General features: G+C 43.4%; 1 pseudogene; it reads right to left on the bottom strand.

Moving 5' to 3' along the window:
* Window positions 1-10548: 10548 nt before the first annotated feature.
* On the bottom strand, window positions 10549-17193 carry LOC121919518 (annotated as a pseudogene).
* Window positions 17194-23583: the final 6390 nt, after the last annotated feature.

Raw genomic sequence — 23583 nt, 5'->3', positions numbered from 1 at the left:
GCAGTTGTGTCAGCTCCCTCACAACCCTGAACAGCTCTGCCGGATGTGACTCCACGGACGCAATACGTGCAGCATAGAACGAATTCTTTGCTGCACTCATTGCCACTCTGTAGGCCTTCAAATGAGAGTCTAGGAGTGCCTTGTCGGCTAAGTGCTGGTGTCTTCGCCAGTCGCGCTCTAGACGTCGCAGAACCCGCTTCCTTTCCCTGAGGTCTTCCGTATACCAGGGTTGTTTTTTGGAAGCAGGCCCGAGAGGACACTTGGGAGCGATACTGTGTATAGCCCTGGAGAGATCAGTATCCCAGATGTTAGTCAGGGCATCAACAGAATCGCCGTCAGTTCCAGCCATATACCCCTCTAGAGCTTCTTGGAACCTTTTGGGTTCCATCAGCCTTCGAGGGTGGACCATCCTAATAGGTCCAAGAGGTAGAAGCCTTGATTTGAGCTTCAACCAGAAAATGATCTGTCCATGACAGGGCAGATATATTAGAGATCTCTGCCCACGGAGACTCCATGTCCGTACTAAAGACCACATCGAGGGTATTACCAGCACAATGCATGGGTCCCGAGACCAATTGGGACAGGCCCATGGCAGTCATGAACTCCCGAGCTGCACCTGTTGGAACATCGCTGGCCTCAAAAGGGATGTTGAGGTCCCCCAAGACAAGAAGCCTAGGGGACTCCAACACCAGTTCCGAGACCAGCTGTGTCAGCTCGGCCAGGGAGTCTGTTAGCGCATGGGGTGGCCGGTAAACCAAGAGAATCCCCAGACTCTCTCTGGCCTTCAGGGTCAGGTAGATACACTCGATGTAATCCATTTTACGGACAGGGTTCCTGGTTAAGGAGAGAGTGTTTTTATGAATCAAGGCAACACCACCACCCCGCCCACCTAACCTGATCTGGTCCTTGACTGAGTACCCAGCTGGGAGGGCCTGTGCCCACACAGCCTCACTCTCAGGCCCAAGTCAGGTCTCAGTAATGCACACCAGGTCGCAGTTTTTATCCTGCAGAAGATAATAAATTATGTGGGTCTTGTTTTTTCCCCTGTATCCCTTTCTAGTGTGCAGAAATATACTGTTTCCAATGCTTGTACTGTCAATAGACTCTTCTACTTTACCCTGCACTGTATCCTACAATCCTGTTGACATAGTCACTCAAGGAAAGACTGAAGAACTACAAATGTGCAGTTAGGCCAGAGACTAAGAAAGTATAGCAGTCCAAATATTATTGGACTGCAATTCCCAGTATTCTTCACCTTTGGTTATGTTACCTAGGACTGAATGAAGTTACAATCCACCATCAGGGGGACATACTGCTTAGTTAGGCCTGCTGTATGTTCTATACCTCAGGCTATACTAGGTTGTCACAGCTAGTTCAGATAAAACTGGCTGGAGTACCAGTTTAAAATCCTTGCTCAGCCTCAAACCTAACCGGGCATCTTTGGATCAGGCAGTCTTTCAGTAACTTTTCTGACAACGCTCTTGTAAGAATGAATGAGGCAGGAAGCATCCTGAGGAGCCCATCACACATGCATGATCAGGGTAAAGAATGTGAGGGGACAATATCACTACATCGTTCAGCATTGCAATACAGAATTCTGTTTATAGTTCCAGTCCCACCACAAGCCTCACCTTCTTTAGTACATGGCAGCCATTATAGCCAGCAGAGAAAGTAACAGAGCCATCATTAGATGTGATCCAGTGACGACAAATGGAGCAATTTGAAACTTCAAAGGCTGTCCCAAACTCATCTGTTGACAAGAGTTAATTCATCAGGACATGTTCACTTAGGAACTTCATCATGCAAGTGGGCTAGACAAAGTAACTGTTACATGGATTTGTAATTGGTTGACCAGCCGAACCCAAAGGGTGCTCAACAATGGCTTTTTTTCAGCCTGGAGAGAAGTGACCAGTGGGGTCCCACAGGGCTCTGTCCTGGGCCCAGTGTTATTCAACATCTTTATCAATGGCCAGAATGACAGAATTGGGAGCATACTTATCAAATTGGCAGATGACACCAAATTAGGAGGAATAGCTAATACTCCAGAGGACAGGATCAACATTCAAAATGATCTGAATAGACTAGAAAGCTGAGCCAAAGCTAACAAAATGAAATTCAACACAGAGATATGTATAGTACTGCACTTAGGGCAGAAAAATGAAATGCACAGATATAGGATTATGGGGGACACCTGGCTGAATGAAACTACATGTGAAAGGGATCTGGGAGTCCAAGTAGACCACAAGTTGAACATGAGTCAACTGTGCGATGCGGCAGCTAAAAAGGCCAATGCAATTTAAGGCTGCATCAATAAAAGTATAGTGTCTAGATCAAGGGAAGTAATAGTGCCACTGTATTCTGCTTTGGTCAGGCCCCACCTGGAATATTGTGTCCAGTTCTGTGCACCACAATTCAAAAAGGACATTGAGAAACTGGAGCGTGTCCAAAGGAGGGCGACTAAAATGGTGAAAGGCCTGGAAACCTTGCCCTATGAGGAACGACTCAGGGAGCTGGGGATGTTTAGCCTGGAGAAGAGAAGTTTAAGAGGTGATATGATGGCCCTGTTTAAATATTTGAAAGGATGTCATATTGAGGAGGGAGAGAACAGGACCCGGAACAATGGATGCAAGCTACAGGAAAAGAGATTCCACCTAAACATTAGGAAGAACTTCCTGACAGTAAGGGCTGTCTGACAGTGGAACACACTCCCTCGGATTGTAGTGGAGTCTCCCTCTTTGGAGGTCTTTAAGCAGAGGCTGGATGGCCATCTGTTGGGGATGCTTTGATTGGATTTCCTGCATGGCAGGGGGTTGGACTGGATGGCCCGTGTGGTCTCTTCCAACTCTATGATTCTGAGTTAACGTAGGACTAAGTTAATGCAAGGGACATAAGAAGCATTCAAAAAGTCTCACTGCAAAAGGAAGCAAGTTAAACTGGCAGATGCTCTTAAGTGTTTTCAGGTATAAGTGCAGGGTGACCAGATGTCATAACCATAGAGGAGGACAAGGCAACACAAAATTTAGGACATACAAGAAAATGTAGGACATTACAAAATAAAAGCCAAAAACACTAATATAAATGTGAATTCATGCTTTTTAACCATGCTCAAAATGGAAGCAATTTTGACATCCCTCCTGGACAGAAGGTTGAAATGTAGGACATGTCCTAGAAGAAGAGATATCTGGTCACCCTGTGAGGCTTGTGGTGGGGCCTTACATGTCAATGCCCAGGTGGCTGCATCTGCGATTATTCACTTTCTTCAAAGTCTCATAAAGGTAGGACCAAATTCAAGAGCCTTAACTCCTTGAGCTGTGATTCTCTCATGCATGCAGCGACTATATGCTTCTTTAAACAGAATCTTAAGAGTTGGGAAAGGACTGCGAGAGCCATCTGGTTCAACCCTTTGCCATGAAGGGTTATAATGAGATCTCAGGTCAGCATATAGATAAAACAATATAAACAATTTTAGATTAAAATCATTAATTTAAGTAAGATAAAAACATATGACCCTGTTTCCTCTAGTTTCACAGCCTCAAAGTCTCCTCTCCTGTTAAATGTTTCACTGTAGATATTGATGTTCCAAGCCACATTTGCGAGAAGATGCAAGTGCCTTAATACTGTACCACACAATATAAGAGGTGCTGGCAGAGCAGGCAGTTGTGTTTGCAGCTTCAGTGCCTCAAAGAGGCAGAGGTGTGTGTGTGAGAGAGAAGGAGAGAGTTGGTGAGTTCCAAGAATATCCTCTACTGAAACAAGGCCTATATGTAGCCAAGCAAGTTGAGCAAAATAGTACCACTGAGGGATTTAACTGTTCTGGAAATCCTTTAGCAGCTCTAATTGATCACACACCTGATTTTCAGTGTCAAGGGTGAATGCAAGACATTTTGCTCCAAGCAGAAAGAGAAATTCTATCATTCCCTTCACTCACCTACTCAAAGGGCTGTTGTTGCTGTTGTTGTGTGCCTTCAAATCCTTTCCAACTTTGTGGTGACCCTATCATGTTTTTTGGGGGGCAAGTTTCTCCTTTTGCCCTTGCCATCCTCAGATGCTGAGAGAGTGTGACTTGTTCAAGGTCACCCAGTGGGTTTCATAGCCAAGCTAGGAATCAAACCCTGGTCTCTGGAGTCATAGTCCAATGTTCAAACCATTATGCTACGCTGGCTTACCAAGGGCATAAGTCCCTAATGCCAGGCAAGTTGTTTTGGTGATTCAGGCAAACAAAAAACCCCAAAATACCTCTCTCCCTCCATCCTGAGCAGCTAAAACCACCACCAATGTAGTAGCAGTAGAGTAAAAAGCTTAACAGTTTGTTTTGCCTTTGTGACATCCAAAACTTAGTACCTAACCTGAGGCAACTGTTCCATTCAACAGTAGGGCTAACTTTGCTGGGTATTTAGGCACAGTGGGAAAGCGTTACATGTATTACTCACACAGGTGTCTTGCAGAGTACCAGAGTACTCTGTTTTGCCTTTACCCCAAATAGGACTACTCTGTCACTAGTTAAGTATGGCTAGAATCTCCCTTTTCTTCTTATATCAAAAAAACCCTAAGACATTAAGCAGTCCACAGCCCTGTTTTGGAAAGCAACCCCAGTTACCCTCCTTATCACCTCAGGGAGAGAGAAGAAAGTACAGTACTGTACTCCTTACCCACAACTTTAAAGCGGACATCCTGGTCCTGGCGGGGAAACACAAGCAGCTGCATGCCATGTTCTCCACAGTTGTACCGATATTTCAGGGTGGAGGAGCCAGGTCTCCAAAAGTCCCCTTGCCCATGGCATAACCCCCAAATCACCAAGACAAGTGAGCCCACAGAAAGCCTGCAACCCAACCCCATGGCTGCAGCAATGAACAGGACCAAACAGCCCCTCTTTATAAGGCCTCAGCTGCAGGAAGACTGTGGTTTTATAGGGTTGATGGGTGTGTGGGGTTGACTGAAAGGAGAACTCAGCCAGCAGAGTTTGCACCTGGTGCTCTGCAAGCCCCTAATGAGGGAGCAGGTGAAAAGTACCAAGCTTAGCCCAAAGAGAAATGTAGTATCTATGGCAATGACATGGCTCTCTTTCTAGTCTACCATTCCCCCCCCTCATCACCCTTTCTTGCTCTGAATTGATGATGGAAATGGTGTGACACTCAAAAGAATCTGTAGTCCTCCTGTGCAGGTAAAATACATGGCAGGCCTATAGGCAGAGTGAGGCAAGCACCTCAGGGGGCAACTCTGGGGTGAAACAAAAGGAAAGCCCATTGTTAGTTATAATTCTTTAATGTTATTAATTTTGTCATGCTTTTTTTTTTTAACACTGACTGAGGCCTGTTGGAAAAGGTTATCCCAAGGGATGTTTCCCCATCACAGAGCTACAAAAAACCAAATGGAATCCAACTGAGAAAAATAGGGTTTGTTTATTCTAAATAATTCTAATTTATACTGAGCCCCCTGTCTGCAACATGGCAGCATTTGTGGTTTACAATGGTAATTGGATCCAGAATGGTGGGCATGTATTACACATTGCAGCTCCTAGCATTCCTCACCATTGGCTATGCTAAGACTGCATCATAGAATCATAGAGTTGGAAGAGATCACAAGGGCCATCCAGTCCAACCCTACTCTGCCATGCAGAAACTCTCAATCAAAGCATCCCGACAGATGGCCATCCAGCCTCTGCTTAAAGACCTCCAAAGAAGGAGACTCCACTAAACTCCAAGTAGTGTAGTGCAGAAAAAATGCTTTAACTGCCATGGCTCAATTTGTAGTTCTGGAAGTTATTTGGGATTTGTAGTTCTGGGAGCTATTTAGTTTTCTCTGTCAGAGAGTTCTGGTGTCACAACAGGCTACAAACTCCATGATTCCACAGTATTGAGCCATGGCCGTTGAAGCAGTATCAAACTGCATTATTTCTGTGGTGCAGATGCAGCCTAAGGCAGTCCACCAACTTCTGGGAGATCGCTCACCTGTTTTCCAGTTTGACAAATGAGACCTGCAACAAATGTGGAATGTTCTTGTTCATCATACTCCTTCCATCCCCCTGTTTTGCTGCTTACAGTTTTTTAAAAAAACAATACGACAAAAAACATACAAAAGTGAGCATAAAAACAGAATTAAACTATTACAGCATTAAAACATATTATTCATTAAAATAATAAAATGCAGCTTTTAAAGAGATAAAAGTGCTGAATGTGCTTCATCTTCTGGGCTTTCTGGTTGATTGCTTTGGGGGCCTTATTTTTGCTCCATTTTTTTCATGCCTATTTCCTGTAGGGTTCTATAAACAAATGAAATTAGAAATTCCTTTTCTTTTACCTGTAGGAACACAGTCCTGGAGTCAAGTACAATCTTCTGATACTCTAGTGTTAACAGCCAGCCAGGAGGGGGTGCTAACAGAAAAGGTATTTGTAACTTTATTTTTAAACTGCTTAATTATTTACATTTTTCAGTAGCAGAACGTCAGGAATCCCAAGACAAACAAAAATTGACCCAGGGTGCCAACCTGTCAAGCAAATTGCAGTAAATAGAAAGTTAGATGCTTTCCCATCTATTCCTGGCATGTTTGCATCAGGGGCATCATTAGGGTGTGTAGGGTTTATGGACTGCACCAGGTGACATCGTGGGGTGTGTGTAACGTCACTACTCCCCAAACATCAGCCTTTTGGCTGAAATCGGCTGTGGCATTCCCTTGTATCCCTTTAAAATGCTGAAGAAATTATGTGAATGGGGGGAGGCTCAGCAAGAGGAGAAAGGGGAGGCCCCAGGTTTTAAGAAAAAAACAAGTAAATTTTATTTTATTTTAAAAAAGAAATATTATTTTAAATTTTTCTTTAAAAACATCAGTCTTACCAAATTTTCACTTTAACCACATGTACATGTAAATACATTTAGGCTGTGTGTATGATACTGTAATTTAAGGGTATAAATTTAATTTCGCTAGTTGTTTATATTATTACTATTACCAGTACATACAGTGATATATGGGACTTAATAGTAACATGAGTACAAAAAACATGACTAAGGATTCTGTATGGTGTGGTATGGGAGGAGGTCAATGGAGGGGTGACGCCTTGAATTACTGCACTGGGTAAAGACAATCCACTGGTTTGCATCATTGCCTTCTAATGTATGCCCCCCTCCCATTTTGCAGTATTGTGAGTATTAGAGCACCTTCTGTATTGAGCCTAAACTTGTTTGTTCAGTAAAGTAGCCTCATTGAGTTTAGTGGGCTCCATGGAAGTAAGCTCCACTGAATTCACTAGGGTTTACTGCTAGGTGTGCAAGATTGAGACTTTCTTTGGCATGTGTGTTTGAGATTATGGCCTTTGTTCCAGCCATGGTCCTGTGATCACATGGGCAAACAACAAATGTGAAGATTTGTCCATAACCTGCATAGGTTGGTGGAATGATCAGGAGAAGCCCATATATTTACAACTTAAATTTCTGAAGGGCTGGAAATATACAACTAGTAAAAAATTGACAAGACAGGAGGCTTGAAGAATGTGCTTATGCTGTGGAATTCCAAGTGTAAGTGTAAGGTGATGATTAAAGATACATGGGATGCCTCCTATGATCCACTGCTCTTGCTTTCACCATGTACTAATTCTATTCTCCAACTACTACAAGCTTCACATTCCTCCGTATTTCCAGATTGATCTGTAGGCCATGCAGACTTTTGTTTGTTTTTTTAAAAAAAGAGAAATATTGATTATATTGGTACAGTGAAGAAAGTCCCCTTCTAGAGACCTTGCTCAGATTGTTCTCCCATTGTTCCAGGCAGGCTTCTTTACCATGAAACAGGTAGTAGGAAAGGGCATTGCTGTCCAAAGATATGAGCAGGAAAATCTTTTCAATCTGAGGGTGACAGTATGGAAAAGATCTATTCGTGCCGGTCCAGGAATGGTCATTGCAGCAAATTTTTAAATATATTGTTCTGTCTTTTGGGAATGGCTTCTGTGTTCTTTTTCAGCTTTCTTATAGCCATTTTTCTAGTCAGTCCTGTTCTCCAGTGCGAGGGTCAAAGTCTTTTCATTGACAATGTTTGGTATGCTTGCTTTTATTGATGATGCTACTACTCAAAACTATCTTGCTAGGTTTTTAACAATTAATCTGACATGAAAAGGGCTCTGTGCAAGAATTCTTTGATAACAACTGCCCACAGCTGCAACTAATTCAAAATAGCAGTGCTATTTGGCCACTGGATCTCCTATTACTAAAACTTTTTCCACACCTACATACCTCTAGGGATTGTGGACAACTGCAGTCACAACCCCAACCTACAGGTCATAGATGTAATTGAAGGGAAGCCGCACAATGTTGGCATCTGGCCCATGGAGGAGCCCTTTCATACTACAGTTTTATAGCACTATTATTCCACTTTTGCTACCAATCCCTATAGAATCCTGGGATTTCTAGAGCTCTCTGGCTGAGACTTCTAAAAACAGTACCATTCCCAAAATTGAAATCCCAGGGCAACATAGGATGGATTCATAGCAGTTAAAGCAGAATGAAGTAGGAAGCTGCAGAAAGCTATACTTGCTGGAGGAGGAGAATCCCTCTTATAAAATTTTACTTCAGGGTGTTACCAAGTATGGTTTTATATAAAATTTTGTGTGCCATGCAGTCTGAAGCTATGACCCCTGACTGACTCCACAGCAAGCCGCCATTAACCTAAAGGTGAGGAGACCACGTAGCCAGCTGCCCTGCCTAGGCATGGTCTCAGGAAAAAGGTAGATTTAAAACCTTTCAGAGGAAGTTTTGGAAGTTGCAAAACCAGATTCGCAGAGACCTCTGCGAGGAAGACAATAGATGTGGCTTCCTTCTTAAATGAGCCAGTGATTAACTTAACGGCTCAGCCATCAAGGTATCTGCTCTCCTGAAAAGTGCCAGACCTCTTGCATTGTGTAACCATTGTGTAGCTTTCGGCTTAGACAAAGCCCAAGCAATCAAGCCTTTGCCTCGCAGGCAAGCCATCGCCTGAGGGCAGGTTCAGCCCTATATAAGGTCCGAGTTTTCAGTCCTTCAGTGGACTTGTCGAGCTTACAGTTCCGAGCCTGAGATTCCAAGAGCATCTTGCTCTGCTGAAATCACTAGAGCGAAGCCAAGCTCACTGTCACTGGGCCTCTAAGTTAGCTTTGCCCACCGGAACTCAGCTCTTAAGCCACCGCGGCCGCTCTTTCCTTTCCGTTCCTGTCTCATCCGGTTCCTTGGAGAAGAGGTCTAAGGTAAATATTCCCAATGGTGCCTCTCCCTTCCTTTACTCCCCGAACTCACCCCTCCCTTGCTATAACACTGAATGTGTGTGTGCATGTGTGATCCCTTTTGTTGTGTGGCTGTAATAAATGTTCATAGTTTAATTGCATCTCATTGGCATTCGAGTCTCTTTCTCTTGTGGGGGTGGACTAGGCGACCTCTGGTATACACATAGGGACATGATCCCGTGTGTGTGTTGTTAGGACACGCCTCTCATCATATTTGAGCTAATTAAAATTCCCCTAATTCGATCCTTCCTAACAAGGGGTATACATTTTTCTATGGTCTTTCCCATCTGATATGGAAGGGATAAAGGAACACATGAAGCTGACTTTGGGATTCAGCTGGTGCCTGCTAATGCTGGGGGAAAGTCACTCTTTCTCTCCATTCCCTGCTGAGGAGCAAAGTCTATACTATATGATTATAGCACCATGATTCCACTTCAACTGCCATGGCTGCATTCTGTGGAATCCCAGGATTTCTAGTGAAGCACTAGGAGTTCTCTGGCTCAGAAAACTAAATTCTCCTCCCTAAAAGGCAAATCCCAAGATGTCATAGAACTTTATCACACAGGGAAAACTGGGGGTTTAAACAGGGAAAATCAAGTGAAAATTGTGCAGTCGCGAATAACATTTTCACGCACATCACAATTAAAGAGCCATTATCCCAGGATTAAACAGGCAATAAACAGCATCAAATAATTTATGGAATTTCCCTGTGAATGATTTGTTGCTCTTTATGCCTGTTTATTCCCAGGATAATGCCACCTTAATTGCGATGTTGTGTGAAAATGTTAATCACAACTGCACAATTTTCACATGATTTTAGCTGTTTAAACCCCCAAATGTTCCATGTGATAAAGTCCATAGGATGGGACCATGGCAGTTAAAGTGGAATCATAGCACTAGTATAGTGTGAAAGGACTCACATTTCCTGTCCAAAGCACCATGCTAAGAAACTCCACCCAGGGCTTTGTCTGGAGACTGAGTGATATCTATGGCCACATCTCTGCAGAAAGAAAAATGTGCTGCTCCATGATTCCCCACTACTGTCTCACTTGCTGGCTGGACCTTATGATGGAAGCCGTAGTCCAAGACATGAGTGGAAATTGGGTTGCCTATCCCCTCTTACTGCAGCCAACTGTCAGTGCATTATTGCTTTTGAAAAGAGAAGGCACTGAGGCAAGGATGGGGAATGTTTCTCCTTCCAGGTGTTATTGGATCACAGCTCCTACTTCACGAAATATGTGAGTTATTTGAATTTCTTTAAAGGACTAAAATAAGCCACCAGTTTTCACTTTCATTTCCCCTGACATCACAAATTGCTGTTTTGAAGAGGTCCAAGATGACATTCTAGGAATTTCAGGATCTCTTTCCAGGAATGTTCCTGGGCTTTGGCATGGGGTTTTGTTTTGCCTCCCCATTGAACAGGTAGAGATGATTGGTGTATTCGGGAAATGTAGCAAAGTGGGGATCCAGGGGATTCTACGAGGTGCCCAGCCCCTAGATAAGAGAGCAGGGTACAGTTATTTTTCCCATACTTCTTTGATCTGGCTATGGCTGCCTCAGCATACAACATGCTTTTCAAGGTTTCATCAGCTTCTCCCACAATGAAGAGCATAGGCCCATGAGCCTTCTCCAGAGGGATGGCAGAAGCTTGATATCTTTCATCCCAGGGATCTCCCATGACATGGAGACTAGAATACAGTCCTGTTTCAGTGATGAGAATTGTCTCTAGAGCAGGGGGAACAGCAAGGATATGGACATTGCAAAAGCGGAGTGGTGTATGATTAATACTTGTGGCACCACTGATGCAAACTGTAGCCACTATTTGTGGTAAGAAGGTAGCCATGACTAGTGCAATTTCGGCTCCTTTGGACAACCCAATAATTCCAAGTCCAGGACCTTTTACCTGGGGAAAACAAAACACAGTTAAAATATTTGGTTTGTTGAAGGCTTGAGAGACTGTAGTGCAAACATAGCATAGGAGTTTATCACACGGGGTCCATATGTACCACCATCCTGATAATGATTAAAATATCCACATCCTGCAAAAGCGCACAAATGCGCAAATGATTTTTACATGCAGAACACAATGCATTAGAGACTCATTACTAAAGCGAGAAAGAGAGTAGAATGCACATTTGGTTTTCACACAGATATGTGTAAATCCCATGGATGGTTTTGGAATTGCGTTTTTGCGTGTGTGCACAGAAGAATTAGTTGTGTCACCAGAGCACACATGGCAGCAAACAAAATCACCCAGAGAAATATATATATACTGTATATATATATATATATATATATATAATAATTAAAAATCTACTGTACTGTTCCTTAGTTTCCGAGAAATGGTCTCCAACCTATGTAAAAAGAATAAAACATTACACAAAAGAAAGGAAAGTTTTTAAAAAATCATAAAAGGCTGCTTTCCTCTCAGCAATCAGGCACGACAAAGCGGCACCGGAAGTAAACTTGCCCCAAAGAACCATAGGAAATTTGACAACAAGTACAGAAATTCTGAGAATCCCATGAATAAACTGCAAATAGCTTTCACACTAGAGCAATTGCGCAAAAAAAGCGATATTGTGAATGAAACCGGAATGAATTCACAATATTTCCCCCCAAATGACTAATTACTGGTTCATGTCTCTTTCTGGTTGGTTTCTTAGCAGTTTGCACACAAGGTTGTGTGAAAATCAATCGCACAATTGTGCCTAATATGCTGGATAATCACAGGTTCTTACTCTTTTAGACTTCCAATTTTCCCCATTTGATAAACTCCACAGTGAAAAGTAAAACCCTTATTTGCTGAGCCAAAATGTGTTCATTCAGAAACCAGGATTCTGCAAATGGCAGAGACTGAAGTGCTCCTTCTGGTCCCTTCCAATTCACCAGTTCTGTTGTTCTCTTACCTTCACCAGCATTAAAACTACTTGATATTTCTGACTTATGGCAACCCTAAGGCAACCCAATTTACTCCCAAATAAATTTGTACATGTTCTAACCCATGTAATGTTATAAAATGCCTCCCAGAAGTCCTTAACTTTGGTTGTTGTTGTATCTAGATTTCCTGGAAGCTTAAGTCTAAAGGATCTGGTGAGTCAATGGTTCTTGACCCCTTTTCCATACCCATTTTTGTCTGTGTGCCTCACTATAAGCAAATCACGTTGAGCAGAAATCCGCCACAAGGCTGACATGGAGCTTACTCTTAGCAGGTTGTTGTTGTTGTTGTTAACTGCCCTCAAGTTGATCTTGACTCATGCTAACCCTGTGGATGATACATCTCCAAGACTCCCTATTTTCCACTTTTCTGCTTAGGTCCTGCAAATTCATACTCATGAGCTCCTTTAGAAGAGTCCATCCATCCAGCATGTGGTCTTTCTCTCTTTCTACATCTTTCCACCTTTCCTAACATTAGTGTCTTTTCCAATGAGTAATTCCTTCAGGTATTATTATTATTATTATTATTATTATTATTATTATCCTGCCCTTCTCCCAAGACTGCCACTCAGGGTGGCTTACAATATTAAAAACAGTACAGTTAAAAGCATACAGAAATATTGCATTAAACATAATTAAATTACTACAATAATTAAAACAAATTACATGTTAAAATATTAAACAGTTTAAAAAGATAAAAATGTTTTATTATTAAGGTATTAGCTTTATAATAGCTACCTGTTCTGTATGAATGTGGTATTAAATCAGATGTGGACAACTGCCAGGGCATGGGACCCCAGTGTCCAAGCTGCACCACCATTTGTTAGCCTTTGCAAGCTCCCTTCAGTTTTGGGGTCCCCCCACATAGCCAGCAGCACCACTAGACTTTATGAGGGCGGAGTCTCATTGGCAAATTTTCTGAGGCCCCATCATCATTTCACAAATACTTTTTTCATACCAGGGATGTCTTGCTTCATTCATTGTCTTTTTTTTTTTTTGGGGGGGGGAAAGCTGTATAGGCCACAGAAAGGTCTCTACAGGCCTACAAAATATAAAGTCCCCAAATGTCCTGAAGCTTAAATATTTTCCATGAAGGAGGAAGTTAATAATAATATTTGTTTTTATAATTTTACTGTCTTTGATTATTCCTCTCAGATCCCACCTGATCTTGAAAGCTAAGCAGAAACCGCTCTGGTTTGAACTTGGATTGGAGGCCACCACCACCAATGACTACCAGTTGCTGTAGGCTATCTTTCAGAGGAAGGAACTGGCAAAACCACCTTTGAGCACTCATTGCCTAAGAAAGGCCTCTATGAAAGTAATGGGGTCACCATAAATCAACAGGCAACTTGAAGGCACACACACACACCGGTTGATTCTGTTCTGCCTATCTTCCTCATAATGATTTACTGAATCATTTTGACTCGAGAATGCAGGATAAATTCCTGAAATATGGAAATCATTAGTACAATACAGTAGAATGTTGATCTTCATAATAATACAGAAGGAAACATGCCCATTCAGACATACCTTAGGATGTTTTAAGAGCAATATTGATGCTTCCTCAAAATATTCCAGGTTCACTTCTGTTAGAGTTTGTGGTAGGTTATCATATGCGAAGTAAGCCAGGGTCAGAACAACAAAGCCTCTGTTAGCCAGCAGGCTGGCTCTGAATTCAAAGAGGCCTGCACTTCCACCAAACAGATCAATCACCCCTGGAAATGACCCAGGCCCTGCAGAGAAGTCAGAGGAAGGGAGACCAAGCAGCTTGTCCTCATTCTAGCCCAAGGTGTATATTCTGGAGTCAGAATGATACATACAATGGCATACTATGCATACAATGGCATTTTGACTGGTCCTATAAGTTATTTAAATTGTAAACATATGTGCCCTTTATACAGGAAAAATAATCTTTCCTGTGAATAGAAATGTGAATTAACAAAAACAACCCCTCAGTTGTCTAATTTGATTATATGAACTGGGGTCAGTAATGGCTTTAAGTAGACCATTGGGAGCAGCCTCCTGATATTTTATCTTCTCCGAAGCTCCAAAGGGCCACAGAATGCCATCGCAGTGAATGATTGGGGTAACTGGATAGGATACTGTGTGTAGGGTTGCCATAAGTCAGGACCTCCAAACCGGGACAAATGTAGGACACCATTTTCAAATGTAGGACACATTTTTAAAGTGGAGGACACGTGAAAAAAATTTGATGATTTAAAAAAAATGTTAATATAAATGCATGTTTCTTAGGCATGATCAAAATGGAGGACATTTGGCATTATTCCTAGACAGATGGCAGAAATGTACTTCCCTTTCTGGCCAAACACCAGAAGAAGAAGAGGAGGAGGTAGAGGAGAAGAAGAAGAGGAGGGGAAAAGGAGGAGGAGGAAGTAGAGAGGAAGAAGAAGAGGAAGAAGAAGAGGAGGAGGAAGAGAGGAAAAGGAGGAGGAGGAAGAAGAGGAAGTAGAGAGGAAGAAGAAGGGGAGGAAGAGGGGAAGAAGAGGAGGAGGAGAAGAAGAGGTGGAAAAGAAGAGAAGGAAGAAGATGAAGAAGGGGAGGAGGAGGAGAGGAGGAAGAAGATAAGAAGAAGAGGAAGAAGGGGAGGAAGAAGAGTAGGAGGAGGAGGGGGAGGAGGAAGAGAGGAGGCAGAAGAAGAGGAGGAGCAGAAAGAAGAGGAAAGGCTCTTTTCCCCTGCCTGGCCACCTCCGTCGCCGGCAGAGGAGCCCAGGTAGGGGAACGGGGCCTCGCTGAGGCGAGGCTCCTTTTCCCCTGCCTGGCCTCCGTCGCCGGGGGGGGCGGGGGACACGGGACAAAGGGCAAACCGGGGCGGGACCATGCGGACCCGCCCCAAACAAGGAAAGTCCCGCCCCCAGGCAGGATATGGCAACCCTAACTGTGTGACTTCTAGTGATGATCCAAAACAGCATTTATATGTCTCCCAAAGCTGTTTTAGAGGGGAATGGGACTGAAAATGAAAAGTCCACCCCCCATGGACCCTCCCTAGGGATGCATGGTTCCCATCCCTGTTCCAGAATATGGCTAGGCTACAGAATTATAAAAGCATGGCACCTGTCAATAATTCTTTGCAAAAGTAAGTTCAGGCAGTAGGGATGGGGAAAAAACATGTGAGTGTGTTTGTTTGTGTCTGTGTTGAAAAAATGCTTTTTGAGCACTGAGAAAATCTGAAGAGAAGAATCCTGGACTGTCAAGAATTTTCAGAATATTTCTGAGGAAAAAGATTATTTTCTGCACAGAAAAAGCTATTTAAAGTACAAAAATGTGTAATTGGGGGACTGATTCTGTACCCATGTGATTATTTTGTGCAGTGAGCAGCATTTTTTTGTGCATGAAACAGCTTTTTCTCCACAAAAGATACTACTAGGCACAGAAAATGCTGTTCTCTGCACACAACAACCAAGTGTGAATTTTGTGCATAATAAGTCCAGATTGTGAATAGGCTTCAAAAACTGTGATTTTAAATACTTTCTTATATTAGGAAGAAAATTGCTAAAATTCTTTGTTGCTTCCTTCAAGAAGAAAATTAGTGAATAATTGCATCCCTATCAGGCAGTAATTTAGAAAATGTGCCTTTCCAAATGACATAGCCCAGGATTCTGCAGGATGGAGACATGAGATTTAAAATAATATCAAACTTATGTAACTCAGGAATTTGGACACCCAGCAATGTTGCTGGTAGTGTCCATGTCAGTGAGTCACTGAATTCACTCTGGTGTTGTTTTAGGAGTTGGACCCTATTCCCCAAATTGTCTCAAAACCTTGGACGCAAAGCTAAAGTGGATTCACTACCCTAATGATATGGAAGCCACGACTGCCAGTGATTCCTAGCCATGCCAGTGACAGTTGTAAGATGTGGATAAGTAATCACATGATCCAGTGTGATCCAGCCTATAGGGCCTACAATGTAGACAAATGATCCTTCCAAATGGCATTCTTATTGTGCTCTATTCATTTGCAGCAAGAAGATACTTGATAATAGTTATGACCGTGTGAGTGGTTTCAGAAAGGCAAATGGCTTAAAGGAGTTTAATTCCAAAGGTCAATGCAAATACTTTGCAAGGGATGTAGCCAATGGATGTAATTCCCATAGCAGTTTTTTTTTTTAATGGAGTATGAGTATCTGTGTGTGTGCACACAGTCCTGGGGAGAGTGGGGACAGGAATGAAAAAGATACAGAGTCATTGGAAATTTTCAGAAAATGAAAGGTGCATTTCCTTCTCTCCAACCAGAGACAGAAAAGGTACTTCAGAGGCAAAGGACTGAAGAAAAGCTTATACCAAGGTTTGGGAACCTGGGATCCAATGGATGTAGTTTGTGTCCAAACAGTCCTTATTATCCTGGCCAAAGGTTATGAAGGATGAGAGTGGTTGTTCTTCAAAAGCTAGTTGGGATTATAGGTTTCTCAACCCAAGATTATACTTTATTTTTATAGGCAGTGTGGATTATGGAGACCAACTATACAGATACTGATAAAGTTCATGGCAAGTTAATTTCATAAATACTCCTGGAGTATACCCTGAGCCATTCAGCTCCACAGAGAAGAAAAAAAATCAGTTGTCTTACCTGGAGGCACAAAAAAGGGCACCTTGAACTTGGCCTACCTTGATCTGAAAGCGTTCCACTCTAGGAGCCACATAGCATCTTTCCACAGTACAAGTTTTAAGTGATACATCCATGGGTGAAGGCATAACCTTAAAAAAGCCAAAGAGGCTGATCTAGATATGAAAAGGGCTTCCCATCATATCCCATTTCATCAGTCGGTGATACTTCTTATTAGGTTTCAGAGAGTAAAAGAGGTCCATGGGCCATACACCTACATAGTCACCTCCCCAGCAGCGTTTGCCTGGTAGAAAGCTCTGGCTTCGTATCTCACTCCCTTTTCATCTGTCAGTGATGCATGCAGGGTCACAATCTGGGAGGGAACCAGACCAGAGGCACAAATCCACACTGGAACGTCAGCAAGTGAGCTTTCAGGGATGACACTGAGGTGGACCATTGTAGCCAGCACTTGAAAATACCTGGGGAAAATGAACCTGTGACACTCTGAGAAAAAATAAATAAAATATTTTTAAAACACTGGGACTGTTATAGGTAGTGTGAACAAATTCAGCCTTCCTTCTTGTGTCCTCCAAAGCAGCTGTAGCCTTCAAAGCATGGGCAAAGCTCCTGGTGTGCTGCATTTCCTGCAGAGCTGGCACAAGATACTTGGCGCCTGGGCAGACTAACAAGATAGCACACCTTATGGTTTCCATGCACAAAAATCTAGGAAAAGAAAACCATTCTCCGTGACAGTAAAGGCTGTTCGACAGTGGAACAAACTCCCTCGGAGTGTAGTGGACTCTACTTCCTTAGAGGTTTTTAAACAGAGGCTGCATGGCCATCTGTCGGGGATGCTTTTATTGAGATTTACCTTTTCTGCCTGTGATAAGAAAAAAAAACCCATGTCTGCTATTCTTAGGACTTTTGTTTTATGTTTAATGGCTTTGGAGTGTGCTCTAAGTTCCCCTCCATCTCTACGTCTCCAGAGATTCTGAGCAGATACACCCAGCACATCTGATTCACGATGTGTTCAGACCCCCACTGGGCATGCGCAAGGCTCACAATTCGAATCGTTGAATCCGCATGGTATGTACTAGTATGGTAATTCAATGTGCACTCACTCCAATTTGACCCAGTAATTACCACAATTTCGTTCTTCACGTGTGATCATTCATCATGTGAATTGCCTTGGATTTGAAGTGTCTCTGCTACAGAAGCACTTCGGTTTAGAGTTCCAGTCTCATGTGTGATAAACACCTATGTGAACCAATGCAGAAACACAGTGTCATCTGCAGCAAGTAGGGAAAATGATCACAGACCTGTGTACATCTTTCAGGAACTACAAATCTGCAACCCTGATCAGAAATCAGTAGCAACCAGTGGCCAGGCATTTTACCTTGGAACATTATAGGCTTGCTCATTTATCCCTGTTTGGTTTTGAGGTGTCATCTCCTTCAGGTTTTGGACCATAGGAAGGTTTTCTCAATTTGAGGATTAAGACTCTAATGCCACTAGGCCTCTACCTAGAATATGATACCATCATCCATTGAAGAATGCTAACAGCAGTATGTTCTAAGCTGTGACCTTGGATGCAGCTCGTATCTCCAGCAAGGCACCTTATCTTTTGCTGAAAACTGAATTTTGAACCCCTTAATGCTGGAACTTTTCCTGAGGTCCAAGTGAGAATCAGCTGAAGAAAGTGCAAGGGTAAGGAGATGAATAAAATGAGAGAACACCAAGGAATACTAGGTGCTGTTGCTATATTTCAGAGGAAGGCAATGGCAAAGGAAACCCTAGTGAAGGGTTGAAGAGTTGTTCTGTATGACTATGGCCCCATTCCCACTGGCACATTGCACTGGAAGGAACTGGGAAGATTCGGTTTCTGCTCTCCCCGAATGCCTCCGGAAGCAACCTCAGTCGGAGTATTTAGCCCCGGAAGCCATGGCAGCTCTTTAAACTGGTTTAAAAGGAAGAGTCCTGTGCTGTCAATCAAATTAGTTCTGCTTTCGTAAAAGGTGATGTTTCTTGCAGCCATTGGCTAAGCGGATGGGGGCTTCCCCCTGCTTTTAAAAAAAATTCTGGCAGGCAAGGTGCGCAGATGCTGTCAAACTTAAAAACCTTTGGTGTGTCTTGTGTGTAGCAAAAGCAAATGCATTCAATTAGTATCAATTTGCCAAATTGAAAGGGAAACATTTGTAACACTGGCATTCACATTTTAAACAAATAATTCCAGGAGCAAGAGGAAATGAAAGGGAAATCTCAGGCACTGTAGCCTCCTGTCACCCTTTGCCTGCTGTCACCCCAATTCCCCTTTTTGGCAGCTTGTCACCCTTTTGCCTCCTGTGTGTGTGTGCATGTATTGTGTGCCTTCAGGTTGTGAGCTTCCCTCCCCGCTTTAACTCTTTGTCTGGCTCTTTGCTATGGAATTCTGGGAGTTGTTTGATTGCTTTTGTGTGGTGCTCCAAATGGAGGTTCCCTCCTGGAGAGAAGGAGGAGAGGGTCGTGGGCTTCCTTGGCATCCCTGCCTCCTGCGTGCTGATGGTACAGGAGCCCCATTGGACATGACACCAGAGGCCCCCAGCAGAAGCAGCCAGACCCTCTCCCTCTTGCTCTCTGCCCTGTTCCCCACCTTCCCTCCCTTTTTCCTTCCTTCCTTCACTCCCTCCTTCTTCCTCCCCTCTCTCTCTCACACACACACTCCTCCCTTCACTGCAGACGCTTGCCTGCCTGCCTGCCTGCCTGCCTGCCTTGGGGGCCAAGGGTCCTTGGCTCCCGGGTCTCTCCCAGCCCACCCCGCCTCCTGTGCATTCCTAATATTTATTTTTTTATTTTATTTGTATACCGCCCTCTGGCAAACCAATCCGGGCGGTTAACAACAGTAAAATATAAAATATGACAATTAAAAACACTTTATCCCTCCCCCCCTTAAGACAGTATTAAACAGTATAAGATATTAAAACACAATGTCAGTGCATAAAAAGCAACAATTAAAAACTAAAAACCCTGATATCCCTCTGTTGATCCTCAACCATCACTAAGATGGGGCCACGGGAGGAATGAGGGAATCAGGAACCTGGGCCGGGATGGTTAATCTGGAAAGGCCTGCCGGAAGAGATCCGTCTTGACCGCTTTTTTAAAGCTGTCTAATGATGTTATCTGACGGATCTCATCCGGCAGGTCGTTCCAGAGTTTGGGGGCGACAGCAGAGAACGCCCTCTGGGAGGTCGCCGCAAGCCTAGATTTTAAAGGCTGTAGTAAGTTCCTCCCAGAGGACCGGAGAGCGCGGGGAGGATTGTACGGGAGGAGGCGGTCCCTAAGATAGCTTGGACCCAAGCCATTTAGGGCATCCTCCTCCTCCTCCTCCTCTACTGTGCCCTTCCTCGGCTGCAGGTGTGGAGGAAGCAGGGAGAGGAGGAAGAAGAGGAACAAGAAAGGGAAGAGAAGGAAGAAGAGCAGAAGGAAGAGGCGGTCAGGAGAAGGAGAAGGAGAAAGAGCCTGCGGGGGTTGGCAGAGGAGGAGGAGGAGGAGGGAGAAAGAGAATGAGGAAAAGCGGAGAAGAGGAGGAGGAGGAGGAAAAAAGGAGGGCAGCAGCAACAGTAGGGGGAGAGGAGGAATAAGAGGAGGGGGGAAGGCAGGGAAGAAGAAGGAAGAGCCACAGGATGCGCATAATCTTTCATTCACAACAATCAAAAAAAGGGGGGGGGGAGCGGCTTGCAAAAAGCCGGCAGGAGAGGGGAGGGAATGCCCTGCCCTTTGCCCACCCTTTGACCTAAATCCCTCCCTCAATTTGCCCCGGTCATGATCGGGGGCAAGTTCATATTCCGCAGAACCCGGCGTTTCTCAAAAGAAACACTATTTGTGCAGATTTCTTTTAACCCGCTCTAAAGGACATTTGCCACGGAACGGGTGTGCAAGCCTCTGATTCGCTTGTGGGGGATTCGGGGTGCAAGATTCAATTTCAGAACCAGGGTAAATGATAATGTGAATGGCCCCAAAGAAACAAAGATTAGGTTGTGCAATGAGGAAATCCCCTTTCACATTTCTCACGAAGCTTCAGTGGCATCACTTGGAGGGTGTGGGGGATGAGGATGGCACCAGCTTTATGTTAATGTTTTTAGCTTTTATTTAGTAATGTCCTAGATTTTTCTTGAGTGCCCTACATTTTGTGTTTATAACATCTAGTCACCCTGCCCTTCCGGGACTTGCTTCTCCTTGGAGTTTATCACACAGGGCATTTGCTGCTGTCCAAACGTTGCCCAAGTGTTTCCCAAATGTTTCAGAAGTGCCAGAGGTGGGATCATCTGTCATGCTTCTGAAACATCATAGAGGCTTCCCGCTTTCCTTCTGTCATGGAAGTGTTCATGGGGAAGCCTCAGAAAAGCCATTTTTATTAACGAAAGATCCCGTTAATAAAAACAGCTTTTCTGAAGCTTCCCCAAAACTAGGCAAAGGGAGTGCAGCTGGGCGCACTCCTCCTTACTGCTGTTTGCAAGAGCTCGCTGACAGCCCCCAGCTGCTCTTTCTGCTTCCCCACATGTACACTATTTTCTGACTTAAAAAGAGAGTAGAATAGGGAGTAGGCATAAAGGGTAATGTACTGAAAAGCCTTCAAGACTCTTCTGCACAACAAATGCATTGACTTTCTGTAGCTATCCCAAAACACTGTTTACCTCAAACGATCAACTCTTCAACATGAGGAGAACGTTGCTAAATTACAAGTGACAGAATTACAAAATGGTGGATTTCTGCCATTTTGTTTTCAGGCTTCATGTAGCAAAGAGTCTAAACTTGACAATCAGTTGCATTTTAACCTCTCCTACTGTGCAGCACTTGTACAGGCAGATCTACACATTTGCTGTTGAATCTTCTAATTCACCTCCCCTTTGCTTTGGACATCTATTTATTTTGGGGGAGTTAAAAAAAGGAAGTCAGAGAAAAAAAATTTTTTTAGGACAAAAGAAAATTAATATTAGTGCCCTGTCCAGGAACAGGCATATAAAAAGTCAAAGTGTGGTTGTTTCCTGAGTAGACTAATGAGGGGTGTTGCACTCTTACCATCCCTGGTTTGAGCTAGGTCTTCAAATGCATTTGAGCTGCAGTACAGTCAGATGAACGGTGAATTTTTTTCAGTTGTGGTGTTTGTGCCAATAAAGACCAGCTGTGGTGGGTCTTCACCTTGCCATGTCCCATTTGACGTCTTCCCATCTGGACACCAGGGACGGTCAGTGGACCCCTATGAGCTCCTTCCAGGTCCTTGATAGCAGGTGGATAATTTCTGAATGACACAGGACCAGCAATTTCTACAGTAGGCAGGTGATGCCATGGCACTTCACCAAAGCTACAGATGCCACAACATTATTCTGGCTGGAAGTCACTCTTTTTCCTTTTCTTTTTAAACAATGATGTCAGGTTTACTACACAGTGTGTTACCAACTAGTTCAGGATGGGTACAGCAAGGTAAATAAGCCCAGGTGTCTTAATTTTACACAACTCACTGTTGTAGATATCACTCCAGTTGACAAAACATCTATTTATATGGTGAAGTCTCTCTTTTTTGGAGGTTTTTAAACAGATGGCCACCTGTCATGTCTACTTTGGTTGTGTATTCCTACATGACAGAGGGTTGGACTGGATGGCCCTTGTGGTATCTTCCAACTCTATGATTCTAGTCTATAGCTGATTAGACATTGGTTGTGTGAACAGACAGGTTTTTGTGTCTAATGTCCTGTGTGCAGACATTATCACACCAGTTCCTTTCAAGCTGCAGTCATGCAAGCAAAAATAAAATGACACCATACTGATGTTAGACCAGGCACTGCTACACCTCTTCCATTTGCGTGACTGTGGCTGCTGCCCTCATTGCACTCTCTTTCCATCCTCTTCCTTAACCCTGCCCTTCCTCCCTTATGCCTTACCAAGCATGCCTTTAGGGGTTTTTCCAACATTTTCCATGGAATTCCAGAGCTCTGCAGCCTCAATTTAAGCTTTTAAAAATGATTTTTTAAAACTTCAAGGTTTTAGAGCTCCAGAATTGTGCAAAAAACAGGGGAAAATAATAATTAAAAAATACCGAGAGGGAGAAGAGAAAGAGGAGAGGAAGGCAGAGTGACACCATGTGACCGTCAATTGCGTTAGTGCCCTGGAAATGGCTTTTCACACCCAGGGCATTGTGCGATTGGCAGTTCATTCACAGGTTTCCCCAGTGAATGAAAAGGGACAACTAAGGGACAAGGCAGCTATGGGAGGGAAGTAGCATCATGTGATCAGCATCGCTGATGCCTCTTCCTTCCCAGGGGAATTGCAGTTTAAAAGCCACATTTGATAATCTCCTAAAAAGCAGCTGAGCTAAGAATCAGAAAGTGAGAGGCAACATAATGACGCATCTGCAAATACACAGTAAATGAATCCTTACAAATAATGGACCTGAATCCAGGTGTTTCTATGTGTAAAGATTATAACTCTTGTTTAAGTATTTCCATCTTGTCGCTGACTGGAGACACAACTAGTGATCTGGAAGAAGAAAACCTGCATATTTCTGGCTTTTAGGAGTTGAAGTTGTGAAGTTTCTATCATGTGAAGTTTCTATCAGTCAAGCCAAAATATTTGAAATAACGGACATAATAGTTTTTTGTAATTATACCCCACTCTCTTCCATGCCAGCATCTCTGAAGATGCCAGCCACAGATGCTGGTGAAACATCAGGAATAAACTTTTCTGGAACATGGCCACATAGCTCAAAAAATCCACAAAATACTATGGATGCTGGCCATGAAAGTGTTCAACGTCAAATTGACATAATACTGTAGTAGCAAAAAGATGAAAAGGGGATAAAATGCTATGATTTCCA

Source organism: Sceloporus undulatus, chromosome 1, assembly GCF_019175285.1.
Source record: "Sceloporus undulatus isolate JIND9_A2432 ecotype Alabama chromosome 1, SceUnd_v1.1, whole genome shotgun sequence".
Classification (NCBI taxonomy): domain Eukaryota; kingdom Metazoa; phylum Chordata; class Lepidosauria; order Squamata; family Phrynosomatidae; genus Sceloporus; species Sceloporus undulatus.
The sequence above is the reverse complement of the archived record's forward strand: the minus strand, read 5'-3'. Positions and strand labels throughout refer to the sequence as shown.